We start from the raw sequence: 12,558 nt of genomic DNA, 5'->3' as shown, positions 1-12,558 counted from the left end.
CGACACTAAAACACGGTTTAACGGGGTTTACGAACCTTGCGTTGTGAAGCCGGACACTCAAATTAATCACAAATGAAACCTCTCTAAATCGTTTTCACTCTATCTCTTTCTATTTGAAATCTCTCCCAAATCTCTCTCAAAAGTTACTTTAACTTTTTGTAATCATTTGGGTCATATCGACCCTTAACCGGGTCAAAAATCGCTTGAAACGGGGTAAAAACGGGTAAAATAGCCTTAAGGACCTGGAACTGAAGCTTCAGGACCGAAGCCTCTCATCCGAGGCCTCGGATCCGAAGCCCCTCATCAGGACCGAAGCTGAAGCCTCTCAGGAGACCGAATCCGAAGCCATCAGACAGCAGCCTCGCATGCGAGGGTCCGAATCCGGCCTCCATGCGAGGGGTCTCGCAGACGGCCCCTTTTTACCGGTTTTTCGACTACGACTTCATTTTAACTCCGTTTTTCATTATTTTAACGCGGGATTTTCACCCAAAACTTTATTTTATAAACTAAGGCCCCAAAATATATAAATCTCCAGGGTTTTTATAAAAATATATTAAAAGAATTAGTGGTTGAACTAATTATTGAGGGAATATTTGCTTTTCCTTAATTTATGGCAAAAGCAAACCACCACCACCTCACTCTATGATTAGCCACTCTTTCCACTACTCCTTGTCACCTTAGTGGACCTTTACACCCAATCTCCAGCTCTTCCCGCGTTCTAAGAGCTGGAGGATTGATCCTCTATCCTCATTCTCCATAAAGTTCTTTCATTCTACACTTAGCAACCAAAGGACACTCTCCAAAATTCTCTCATCTTTTCTCTCAACTTCAAGAACTTCAAGGCTTTCTTCAGGGATTTCTTTCTTCAATTAGTAAGTATCTTCATCATTCATATAATTATTACACTCCATTCTACTCAAATCATTGATATCTTACACAAATTCCATCTTATTCGGTGTTAGATTCTCGAATCATCAAGACATCTTCTTAGTGTTCTTGGGTTGAATACTTCCTCTCTCTCACTTTCATCTACTGAAACCACATAAGGTGAGTTCATACCCCTACATTTACATGTTTTTCTTAAGTTTTAAGGGGGGAATACAAGTAAAATCATCAAGAACACAATTAAACTTTTTCTATCAGATTACATCAGAAAAGATGAACTTCGATCACGGACTGTTTTGGTCAACTTAAATATTTTAGTTTTCAAAAATGTTCCAGGTGCAAGTAGTTCAAACTCTTAGCTTTAAAATGGCTACTTGCACATCTCCATATTATGTTTCTACAATTTATGGTGATTTTTACAAAACTGCCTGTCATTTCAGAGGCAAACCCGGACCAGTCTGTGATTATGAACATTTTCACCTCTGTTATAGATCACTAAAAATCATGATAAAATTTAAGAACAAACTAGACTCATATTCCAAACTCTCAGAATTTGCAGATTTGGATTTAGAGCTTTGATGATTTTTCTATAAATTTTCTAAGAACAGTAACAGAAACTGTATTCAACGAAAAGTTGCTGTCAATTTCATTTCACCTTGTAACATGTTGAGCAAGGTGTATATCTTTATGTGATTATATGTTATTTCAATATATGACATTTTATCTTAATATTTAGACATACATCAGTTTACAAATGGATTTGGACATATAAAATATAAAGAATAACAAGTGATTATAATCAAAGTACAACCGATACATTCAAACATTTAATAAACTATTTTGAATATAGTTTGCATACATTACTACGTACTACCCTTGGTTAATAAACTATAATAGGTATAGTTTATGATACATTACATAACACATACATTTAAAAAGGGTAAATTTATACAAAGGATATTTTCATTAAGCAAGGTACGGCCATACGGTACCAAGTTTTCATAACACGTAATTCCGTTAATGACTTTGTGAGACATTTACTTCAAATTACCATTAAGTCCTGTATTGTAACCAGAGTCTCCTTGAGGGAGAGCGTGATAGTTGTGTATAGATCTATATTGGGTTTGACAAACCCACACCTAAACTGCATGCAACAGTTAGACCGATAGGTCTGGGGTGACAAATGTCATAACATTTCCGACACCTGAAGAACGTCGTTTTAGGCAACCTTGGTCATAGTATGGTTATAATAAACTCACATAAAGTATTAATAAACATTGGAATTTACGGGAACTTCATTAAAATTTAACGAGTTTATGTCGATTTAAACTTGCATTGTTTTACTATAAATATGACAAATTACTTGTACATTTCGGTCTTTGGGTTTTAAGACTACATTTACACATTAAGGAAAATATTGGATTTTCTAACACAAATACTACTTTTACAAACGAAAGGCTTTTAATAATACCAAACAAAAGCTTATGAACTCACCAAACTTTGTGTTGACACTTTTTCAAACAACTTGTATTCTCAGGAAATCATTAAACAGGTAACCAAGTGTTTTTGAGGATGGGGCGCTAAGGCGTCTACTATTTCATATTTTGTCAACATATTGTAATTGATTCGTAAACATGTAATTCATACAATGATGTCACTTTTTCAATTATATATATGTTGGTTGTGTTTGCTTCAATTACTATTACAATTGTTGTTATGATACTATACATGAAGTCATCCACCCCCGGACGTTTCCGCCATCCTTGGTTTGGGGGTGTGACAGTCCACACGTGACGAAGGCTCGGAGAGCGGTCCAGATAGACTGAAGGCCTGCGAGGCGGTCCAGTCAGACTGAAGGCTCATCATGCAAGTTGTCCTGTGTTTGTTTATATGATATGATTGTGGTTATGAGGTTGGTATTTTGGGGGTAACTCACTAAGCCTCGGGCTTACAGTTTCAATTTATCGTTTCAGGTACATCGGGGGATCGCGGCACGGCGAAGGCGTGATCGTACAGCTCCTCATGTTTTATTTATGTTCCTGGGATGAAATCTGATATTAGACTATTTTGAAAACAAATGTGTAATAACTATTGGTTTTAAAGGTTTTGAAAAATTTTAAATTGGCTTGAATTTTATGGGTGTTACAAGTTGGTATCAGAGCCTTGGTTTGAGTGAATTGGAGGAACATTCGTGTGAATCCAGTCTCAAATCAAGGAAAGATTTTCAAAATGGTTTTTAAATGGTTTTCAAAATAAGTAAAGGAGGATGCAGGGTGTACGATCAGTCGGAGCCAGTAAGTAGACCCCAAAATACCATACAGTATTTGATTATGTGATATGTTAGAGCAGCATGCTAGTGCTAGGCTAGGGATCTTCAGGAATTGCATGATAGAATTGCCTGATTACATGATGTCTGCTAGCCTATGGTTTCCTTTATATAATATTGACATCATTACTGTAGTTGCTTAGTGTATGCATCACGGTTATACATAATTAAGATCTTATAGCCTGAGATTGTTTGATTTGGCCTTATGTTCTGTTCTTGTTTGATTGGGAGCTTAGGGTAGAATTGGATATTCGAAAGTCTATAGGGTCCAGCGTTATGTATGGCTAGCATACACTAGTGGTCCAGGGTTGGTGGAAGTTTCATGGAGGGGTGGGTTGTGTGAGGTCGGGAGGTCAGTTATGTGATATTTAGCATTCCTCTAGGAGTAAGGATTGAGCGCTCGCTATGATTATGTATATTGTTAGGGCGTTGTGATGATACTTGAGACAAATATGGGTAGGTGTGGAAGGTAGTATGGGCACGTACTACTGAAAGCACAGGACCCATACGCGTAGCAAGGAAGTCACAACCCCTAGGGTTTAGTTGGGAGTTGGTTCCCTGTTATTATGTGGTTATCTAATATCTTCTTGGTATGTTTCCAGAATGTTGGTCACGAGACGCTTTGCGACTGGATCTAGTTCAGGATCAAGATCAGGAGACGGAGGCCGGGAGGGGCCAACAACACCTGAGACTGTAGTGCAGATGGGTACGGACGAGTTGGATGCCAGGATTCGAGAGATCCTGCATGATGAGGTTGCCGCTATGTTCCGGGCATAGCTGTCGTAGATGTTTGGATCGATTATGACTTCCACGGTTGAGTACTTTGATGAGCGCTACACAGCTCTTGCAGAGTGAGCTGCCGCAGCAGCTACATCAGCTGTAACCGCAGCATGGGGAGGAGTCAGTAGGGGCTTCCAGTACCGGGACTTCGATAACACGAAGCCCCCGACATGTGATGGTACTCAGGATGCTATTCGAGCCATGAGGTGGTTATCTGACTTAGAGGGTTGTTTCTTCACATGTTCATGTCTTACTAACCTGAAGGTCAGATGCGCCCTGAACATGCTGAGGCTCGGGGCCAAAGACTGGTGGAGGCTGACGACGGGGTCACACACTGATGAGCAGAGAGCTGCTGTTACTTGGGAGCAGTTCCGGAACATGCTCCGCGCGCGTTACATTCCGCGGTTCGAGCGGTAACACTTGGCACATGAGTTTTTGAGTCTGAGACAGGATGGGGAGTCGGTGACGGAGATCACCCGTATGTTCACTGAGAGGGCGATGTTCTGCCCGGAGTTTGCGTCTGAGCAAGCCCAGATGACACGTTATCTAAGCATGCTCAAGACTGAGATTCTCTGCTGGAGTTACAGAAGGCCGCTAGGAGGCGTGAGTTGGAGATTGAGCTGCAATTAAGGGAGCAGCGGCCGGCCCCGGGACAGTCGCAGTCGGCGCCGAAGCGGTCTAAGGCCGCTGATTCTAGGATCGGGGGTCAGCAGAGCCGCACTTGTGGAAAGTGCGGCAAGGGTCATACTGGGGCTTGTCGAGCTAGTAGCGGGTGCCACAGGTGTGGCAAGGAGGGGCATTTTTCTAGGGACTGTCGTCAGTCCGCCCCTGCCTCGGATATGAGGATATGCTATCATTGTCATCAGGTTGGTCACGTGAAGAGCAACTGTCCACAGCTCGCGGCCAAGCCGGCGCAGGCTCCAGCACCGGCTACATTGAGGATTACAGATGGGAGGCCAGTTAGGGCGGAGCCTCCGAAGGCTCAGGGACGTGCCTTTCAGCTTATGGCCGAGGAGGCCAAGGCGGCGCCAGATGTGGTTGCTGGTATGTTTCTATTCGTTACCTCATTTATTATTTGTGTTATACTTATCTGTTGTACCTATGATTAGGTATGTTTTTAGTGAACTCCTTTCCTTCATTGGTTTTTTTTTACTCTAGGGCGAGTCATTCATTTGTATCACAGACTTATAGTAGGGAGTTCAGTATGCCAGTAGGCGAGCTAGAGTGTCCGTTGCGAGTTTCTATCGCCAACGAACACGGGATTTCCGCTTCTTTGGTTTATCGAGGATGTGAGTTAGAGATCTTCGGGGTGTCCTTCCTGATAGACTTGATTCTGATTCCCATGAGGGATGTATGCGTGATTATGGGAATGGACTGGCTTAGTCGATTCAGTGCCCTGATTGATTGCGAGGGTCAGCGAGTAGTAGTTCGAACCCCAAGTGGGGGAGAACTGATTGTATATGGCGAAGGCACCAGGGTGGGATCAGGGTTTTGTTCAGCTGCCAGGGCTCGACAGTATATTCAGCACGGGTGTGCGGGTTATCTAGCGTATGTGGCGGATACGCGAGTCAGGGATCAGACTCCAGTTTCGCAGGTTCCAGTGGTTAGAGAGTTTGCTGACGTGTTTCCGGAGGAGTTGTCAGGGATACCTCCAGAGAGGCAGGTCGAGTTTCGGATCGACCTGGTGCCTGGTGCGGCCCCTATCGCCAAGGCGTCGTACCGATTGGCACCACCCGAGATGCAGGAGCTGTCATCACAGCTACAAGAACTGATGGGTAAGCAGTTCATTCGACCTAGCAATTCTCCATGGGGAGCACCGATCCTTTTCGTCAGGAAAAAGGACGGTTCGCACCGGATGTACATCGATTATAGGGAGTTGAACAAGTTGACGGTGAAGAACCGTTATCCACTCCGAAAGGATACATGATCTTTTCGATCAGTTGCAGGGTGCATCTTGGTTCTCCAAGATTGATTTGAGGTCGGGGTATCATCAGGTCCGGGTCAGAGAGGAGGACGTGGAGAATACCACGTTTCGGACTCGTTATGGTCATTACGAGTTCGTGGTGATGCCATTTGGGCTCACCAACGCGCCAGCCGTATTCATGGACCTGATGAATCGGGTCTGCAGACCGATGCTTGATCGCTCGATCATTGTGTTCATAGATGATATCTTGGTGTATTCCAAGACCCGTGAGCAGCATGAGGAGCACCTCAGGGAGTTGTTGGAAGTTCTGAGAAGAGAACGGTTGTATGCTAAGTTCTCGAAGTGCGAGTTTTGGTTACGAGAGGTCCAGTTTTTGGGACATCTCGTTAATCAGGAGGGGATTTTGGTCGACCCGGCCAAGATCGAGGCAGTCATGCAGTGGGAGGTACCGAGATCTCCTTCGGATATCAGGAGATTTCTAGGTTTAGCCGGGTATTACCGGAGATTTATTCGAGATTTCTCCAAGATTACAGTACCCCTCACTCATCTGACGAGGAAGGGGGTAGATTTCTGGTGGGGCCCTTAGTAGCAAAGGGCGTTCGAGACCCTCCGTCAGCGCTTATGCGAGGCTCCAGTCCTAACACTCCCGGAGGGAGTTGAGGATTTTTTGGTATTCTGTGATGCATCCATCACATGTTTGGGAGCGGTCCTTATGCAGAGAGGTCGGGTGATCGCCTACGCGTCGCTGCAGCTAAAGCCACATGAGACGAGATATCCTACTCATGATCTATATCTGAGAGCGGTGGTGTTCGCTCTCAAGATATGGAGACATTACTTATATGGGGTTCGTTGTACCATATATATGGATCACAAGAGTTTGAGACACATCATGGATCAGCCAAACCTGAACATGAGGTAGCGCAGGTGGCTGGATGTAGTCAAAGACTACGACTGCGAGATCCTTTACCACCACGGTAAAGAGAATGTGGTTGCGGACGCTTTGAGCCGCAAGTCATCTGGGTCTTCTACCTCGGTGGTATGTATGAGGATAGAGGTGGATTCTCCGCTTGTGAGTTTGATCAGAGATGTCCAGGTTGAGGGCATGCGACCGGAGAACTGGAAGTTGGAGAGGATCAAGGGTGAGAACACCCGGTTTGTGCAGGATAGCCGAGGACTATTGACCCGGTGCGGTCGGGTTTGGGTTCCGATGTCTGGTTGGGTCAGACAGACAGTCTTGGAGGAGGCTCATAAGTCTCACTTCTCTATTCACCCGGGGGCCACCAAGATGTACCGAGATTTGAGTTTAAGCTACTGGTGGCCGTGCATGAAGCAAGAAATCGCTTGGTACGTCGAGAGGTGCTTGACCAGTAGGATGGTCAAGGCCGAGCATCAGAGGCCGCATGGCAAGCTGCAGCCCCTGGAGATTCCCATGTGGAAATGGGAACAGATCATGATGGAGTGGAAATGGGAACAGATCACGATCGACTTCATTACCAAGTTTCCGAGGACGACGAAGGGATTTGATGTTGTATGGGTCATCGTAGATCGATTGACCAAGAGTGTCCATTTCTTGGCGATTCGAGAGAGTTCGTCGGCCGAGAGGTTGGCCGACATGTTCGTCTGCGAGATCATCTCTCGCTATGGGGTTCCGATCTCAATTGTCTCCGACCGAGATGTTAGGTTTACCTCCCGTTTCTGGTAAAAGTTCCAGGAGGAACTGGGCACACGATTTCATTTTAGCACAACATTCCACCTGCAGACCGACGGTCAGAGCGAGCGGACCATTCAGACCCTCGAGGATATGTTGAGGGCGTGTGTCATTGACTTCGGTGGGATTTGGGATTCCCACCTACCACTTTCGGAGTTCGCCTACAACAATAGCCATCATTCCAGCATTGGCACCCCGCCCTTCGAAATGTTGTATGGGCGGAGATGTCGCACCTCGGTTTGTTGGGGTGAGGTCGGACACAGGGTGATGGGGCGGACGGAAGTAGTCTTGCAGACTACCGAGAAAATTCAGCAGATTAGGCAGCGATTGCAGACCGCTCAGAGTCGGCAGAAGAGTTATGTCGACAGACGACGATCTGAGTTAGAATTTCAGGTGGGTGATATGGTACTCCTGAAGGTCTCACCCTGGAAGGGTGTGATTCGCTTCAGGAAGAGGGGGAAATTGGGTCCCCGTTACATCGGTTCATTCAAGATCATTGCCAGAGTCGGCAAGGTGGCTTACACGCTAGAACTACCGGAAGAGCTTAGTCGGATCCACAGCACTTTCCACGTGTTGCAGTTGCGGAAGTGCATTATGGATCAGGAGGCAGTGGTGTCATTGGACGATATTCAGGTCGATGAGCGCCTGAATTATGTGGAGAGGCATGTGGCCATACTGGAAAGGAAGATGAAATTTCTGCAAAATAAGGAGATACCTTTGGTGAAGGTACAGTGGGAGCATCGGAGGGGGTCCGAGTGGACATGGGAGCCAGAGATAGAGATGCGGGAGCACTATCCGGAGCTTTTCACCGCGACAGAGTTCGAGGACGAAGTCTAGTTCAAGTGGGGGGAATTGTAACGCCCCTACTCTCATGTACCGATTTTATAAGAATTTTCTTTTTTTAAGGCTTACTCGACGATTTGGTTACCCTACTCGCCGAGTCCAAGAAGGGACTCGCGTGTTTTAGTGACCTTCTCGCCGAGTCCAAGAAGGGACTCGACGAGTAGGAGCTGGCAGATGAAACCCTAAATTTCGGGGATTTGCACCCTATTTAAGGACCACTTATTTCCCTTAGCCTCTCTTACTGACTCCCTTGAGTTCAGAAACCCTAATTAGTGGTTGCTCTCTATAAATTGTGTGCTCTTTAGCTTGGAAGAGGGATCCTTGGAGTAAAAGCTTGGAGTTCAAGAATTTTAGAGCAAGGGGATGTTGTCGATCCGGATTCTTCTTTGTCTTTGCATCATTTTGGAGGTAACAAGTTGTTACCTTGGTTTTTCTCTTAGTTAGATCTCTTCATTTTTGGGTTGGGATTTTAGGGCTTTTGTAGTGGTACTCCGATTTGGGTCAAGATCTGAGGTTGCAACCTCATATCTGAACTCCTTCAGCCCCTCTTTATCATAAAGTTCCAGTCTTTGTTGAGCTATGGCCTTTCCCTTGCGCTAAGCCGCTCCTTTATCTTGTTTTGGGCCATTATCATCTTGCATGCACGTAAAGTTTGCAACTTTACGTGATAAACATGCCCTGGGAGCTTAGATGTGCAGTTTGGAGGTTTTGCATGGCTTAAAAAGCATCTGCATGGATGAAGGACTGAAGGGACTCGGCAAGTCGCAAGGTCGACTCGGCGAGTCATATGAAGATGGTCATCGAACTCGACGAGTTGGAAAAACAAATCGGCGAGTCCGATGAAGATTGTCGTGGGCTCGGCGAGTCAGATGAGAGACTCGGCGAGTCGGCTAGGGTTTTCCCAACCTTTGGACTCGTATGAACGCGGCGAGTTGTAAGGGGAAAACTCGCCAAGTTGGCCGAGGAGTTACGGCCACTGACACTAGGAACTCGACGAGTCATTCAAGTGACTCGGCGAGTTTGTAAGCATGAAAGGAACTCAGCGAGTGACTAGTTGTACTTGACGAGTTGAGGTCAGCATGGACTGTTGACTTTGACAGTTGACTTGGACCTTGACCAAGGATTGACTTTTGGACTTCTGATACATTTTGTGAAATTGGAAATTTACAAGCATGGTTCTATGGTGCATTTAGGTGGTGGAGTAGTACCGGCAATCCAAGAGCTTGAGTTTATCTTCGAGTCGACAGAACGAGGAGAGTTCTCCTCACTATATCGACACAGTCTACGGCACCAAGGCCGACCCTTTATGATTGCATCCTGGTTATATGATGTTGCTATGCTATGTGATCTGTTAGATCTGTATGATTATCTATATATCCGTATGATTATGCTTTTTGATCTATTAGATCGGTTGACTGTTATATATGTTAGCGTATGATATGTATGTGCACATGTTTGTTTGATTTGGGGTTTGGGTTGAGGTTGTCCTGCTTTGTGCTGAAGGCCAACATACCCAGGGCGGTCCGGATAGACTACAGACCCAGGAGGGTATGATAGCCACACTGAAGGCCCGGTGAGCGGTCCGGACAGGCTGAAGGCCCTACGAGGCGGTCCAGACTTGCCGAAGGCTTGGAGAGCGGTCCAGATAGATTGAAGGCCTGCGAGGTGGTCTAGTCAGACTGAAGGCTCATCATGCAAGTTCTCCTCTGTTTGTTTATATGATATGATTATGGTTATGAGGTTGGTATTTTGGGGGTAACTCACTAAGCCTCGGGCTTACAGTTTCAGTTTATCGTTTCAGGTACATCGAGGGATCGCGGCAAGGTGAAGGCGTGATCGTACAGCTCCTCATGTTTTATTTATGTTCCTAGGATGAACTCTGATATTAGACTATTTTGAAAACAAATTTGTAATAACTATTGGTTTTAAAGGTTTTGAAAAATTTTAAATTGGCTTGAATTTTATGGGTGTTACAATACACATAGCAAAATCCACCCGACTATCATAATCCAAATATCAGTATAACATGGCTAACATATAAGGGAACAACTTACTTGAGCTCGGCCGATCACGCGCATTGCACTCTCATTTGAAGAAGTTTTTGATTTTTGATTTTTGAAAACAATTTTACCATTTCCTTAGTTTGTGTCTGAGACACCTGAGAGTGTGCCCGAATCCCTCAAACCAAGGCTCTGATACCAACTTGTAACGACCCAATTATTCCAAATAAAATTTTCATTTTTAAAACAATCAAAGCATTTCCATAAACCATAAAATCTCAATGACAATTGTTTTTAAATTCATAACATCAACATTTTATTTCAAATATTAGAGTGTCCCCATTAAAATGTGTGAGAGAGTGTGTGTCGCGCCATCAAGCCTTGCCCTTACCCTTAGTCTCAAAAGTACCTCAAACAATCAACAAACTGTAAGTTAATGCTTAGTGAGTTCCCCAGAGCCTACCCCACACAATCCACATAATCACATAATCCAGATTAGCTAAAATATAGCTACATAAACCACATAAGCTATGCATACAACATATAGGGATGCCCTGGAAACCCTCCACGGTCTTACTCCGGGTGTCATGGGAACCCCCACATGGTCTTAGCCCAAGGATGCCATGGAAACCCTCCAAGGTCTTACATCCAAGTGCATCGGGAACCCTGCCGAGGTCTTTACTATGGATTCCATGGAAACCCTCCAAGGTCTTACACCCAAGTGCCTCGGGAACCCCCCGAGGTCTTTACTAAGGATGCCATGGAAACCCTCCAAGGTCTTACACCCAAGTGCCTCGGGAACCCCCGTAGGTCTTTCATGCAAGTACCACAATTACCACTATCATACCACATATCTCTTAACCAACTAGCATGTCTCATAACAATTAATGGGCCGGCCTTGGTGCCTTCGACCCATTGGTATGGTGAGGAGACTCACCTCTCAAGAAATGCTGAACTGGTAAGATAAGTCCCAACTCGTAGCTCCAACTCAACTGTCTACAACCACCATGTGATTAACTTGTCAAAATCCCAAAATACCAAAAATACCCTAAAAGTCAAACTTAGTCCACCCTGGTCAGATTCAAAGTCAACAGTCAAGGTCAACAGTCCATGTTGACCCCAACTCGTCGAGTGCATCTAGCAACTCGTCGAGTCCCTTCAGAGTCCATAAAACCAAAATCTCAAGTCAACTCGCCGAGTTACCTGAGTAACTCATCAAGTTCTCTAGTGTTTAGGAGACCGAAAACTCTAATCAGCTCACCGAGATCACTCATAATCCCAAAAACGGGTAAACCCTGCCCGACTCGTCGAGTTGGCTAAGAAACTCGTCGAGTTCCTTCAGCTCTTTTTAAGTTCAATCCTTTCTAGTTGAATCCAAGGCTCCAAACTACAGATCCAGCCCCCTAGGGTGTAGTTACCACGTAAAGTTGCCAAATTTACGTGCATGCAAGGCCTTAAGAGGCTGAAACACTCAAAACTAAGGTTCATACAAGGTTTAGGGCATAAAGAATGGCCTAGACTAGATAAAGTGAGCAACTTTATGTCCATGAAGACCTAGAGGTGTCTAGATCTAGAACCATATCCTCATTGCAAGTCCAAATCCGAGTATGACACCATTTTGCACCAAAAGTGACCATATGCTTCCATAAGATTAGATCTAAGGAAATAGAGATCAAGGTAGCAACTTTTTACCTCCAAATGAATGCTAACACCAGGTAGCTGTCAGATCTAAATCCCCCTCCTTATTTCAATCTATTCTATCTGTAAGTTTCCTTCCAAAAAGCACAAGATTCACTCTCCAAAGCTCACACACACTCAAGAAGGCACTAAAGCACGACTAGGGTTTCTTTTTGGACAGCTAGGACGATGAGGGAGGCCACAAATAACCCATAAGTTCCTTAAATAGGGTACAAACCCCTGAAAATTAGGGTTTTCCTTACAGTGTCTACTCATCCAGTTGGGGCCTTCCAACTCGTCGAGTAGAGCCTAAGTCCCGCGTCCAAATAGATCTCTAGCCGTTGAGTTGGGCTCCCCAACACGTCGAGTCCCAATGCAAAACCCTAAAAACTTGAAAAATAAATTTTACCTGGAA

This window comes from Lactuca virosa, chromosome 3 (genome assembly GCF_052849685.1).
Source record: "Lactuca virosa cultivar CGN04683 chromosome 3, Lactuca_virosa_CGN04683_v6, whole genome shotgun sequence".
Taxonomy (NCBI): domain Eukaryota; kingdom Viridiplantae; phylum Streptophyta; class Magnoliopsida; order Asterales; family Asteraceae; genus Lactuca; species Lactuca virosa.
Note: the sequence above shows the minus strand (reverse complement) of the source record.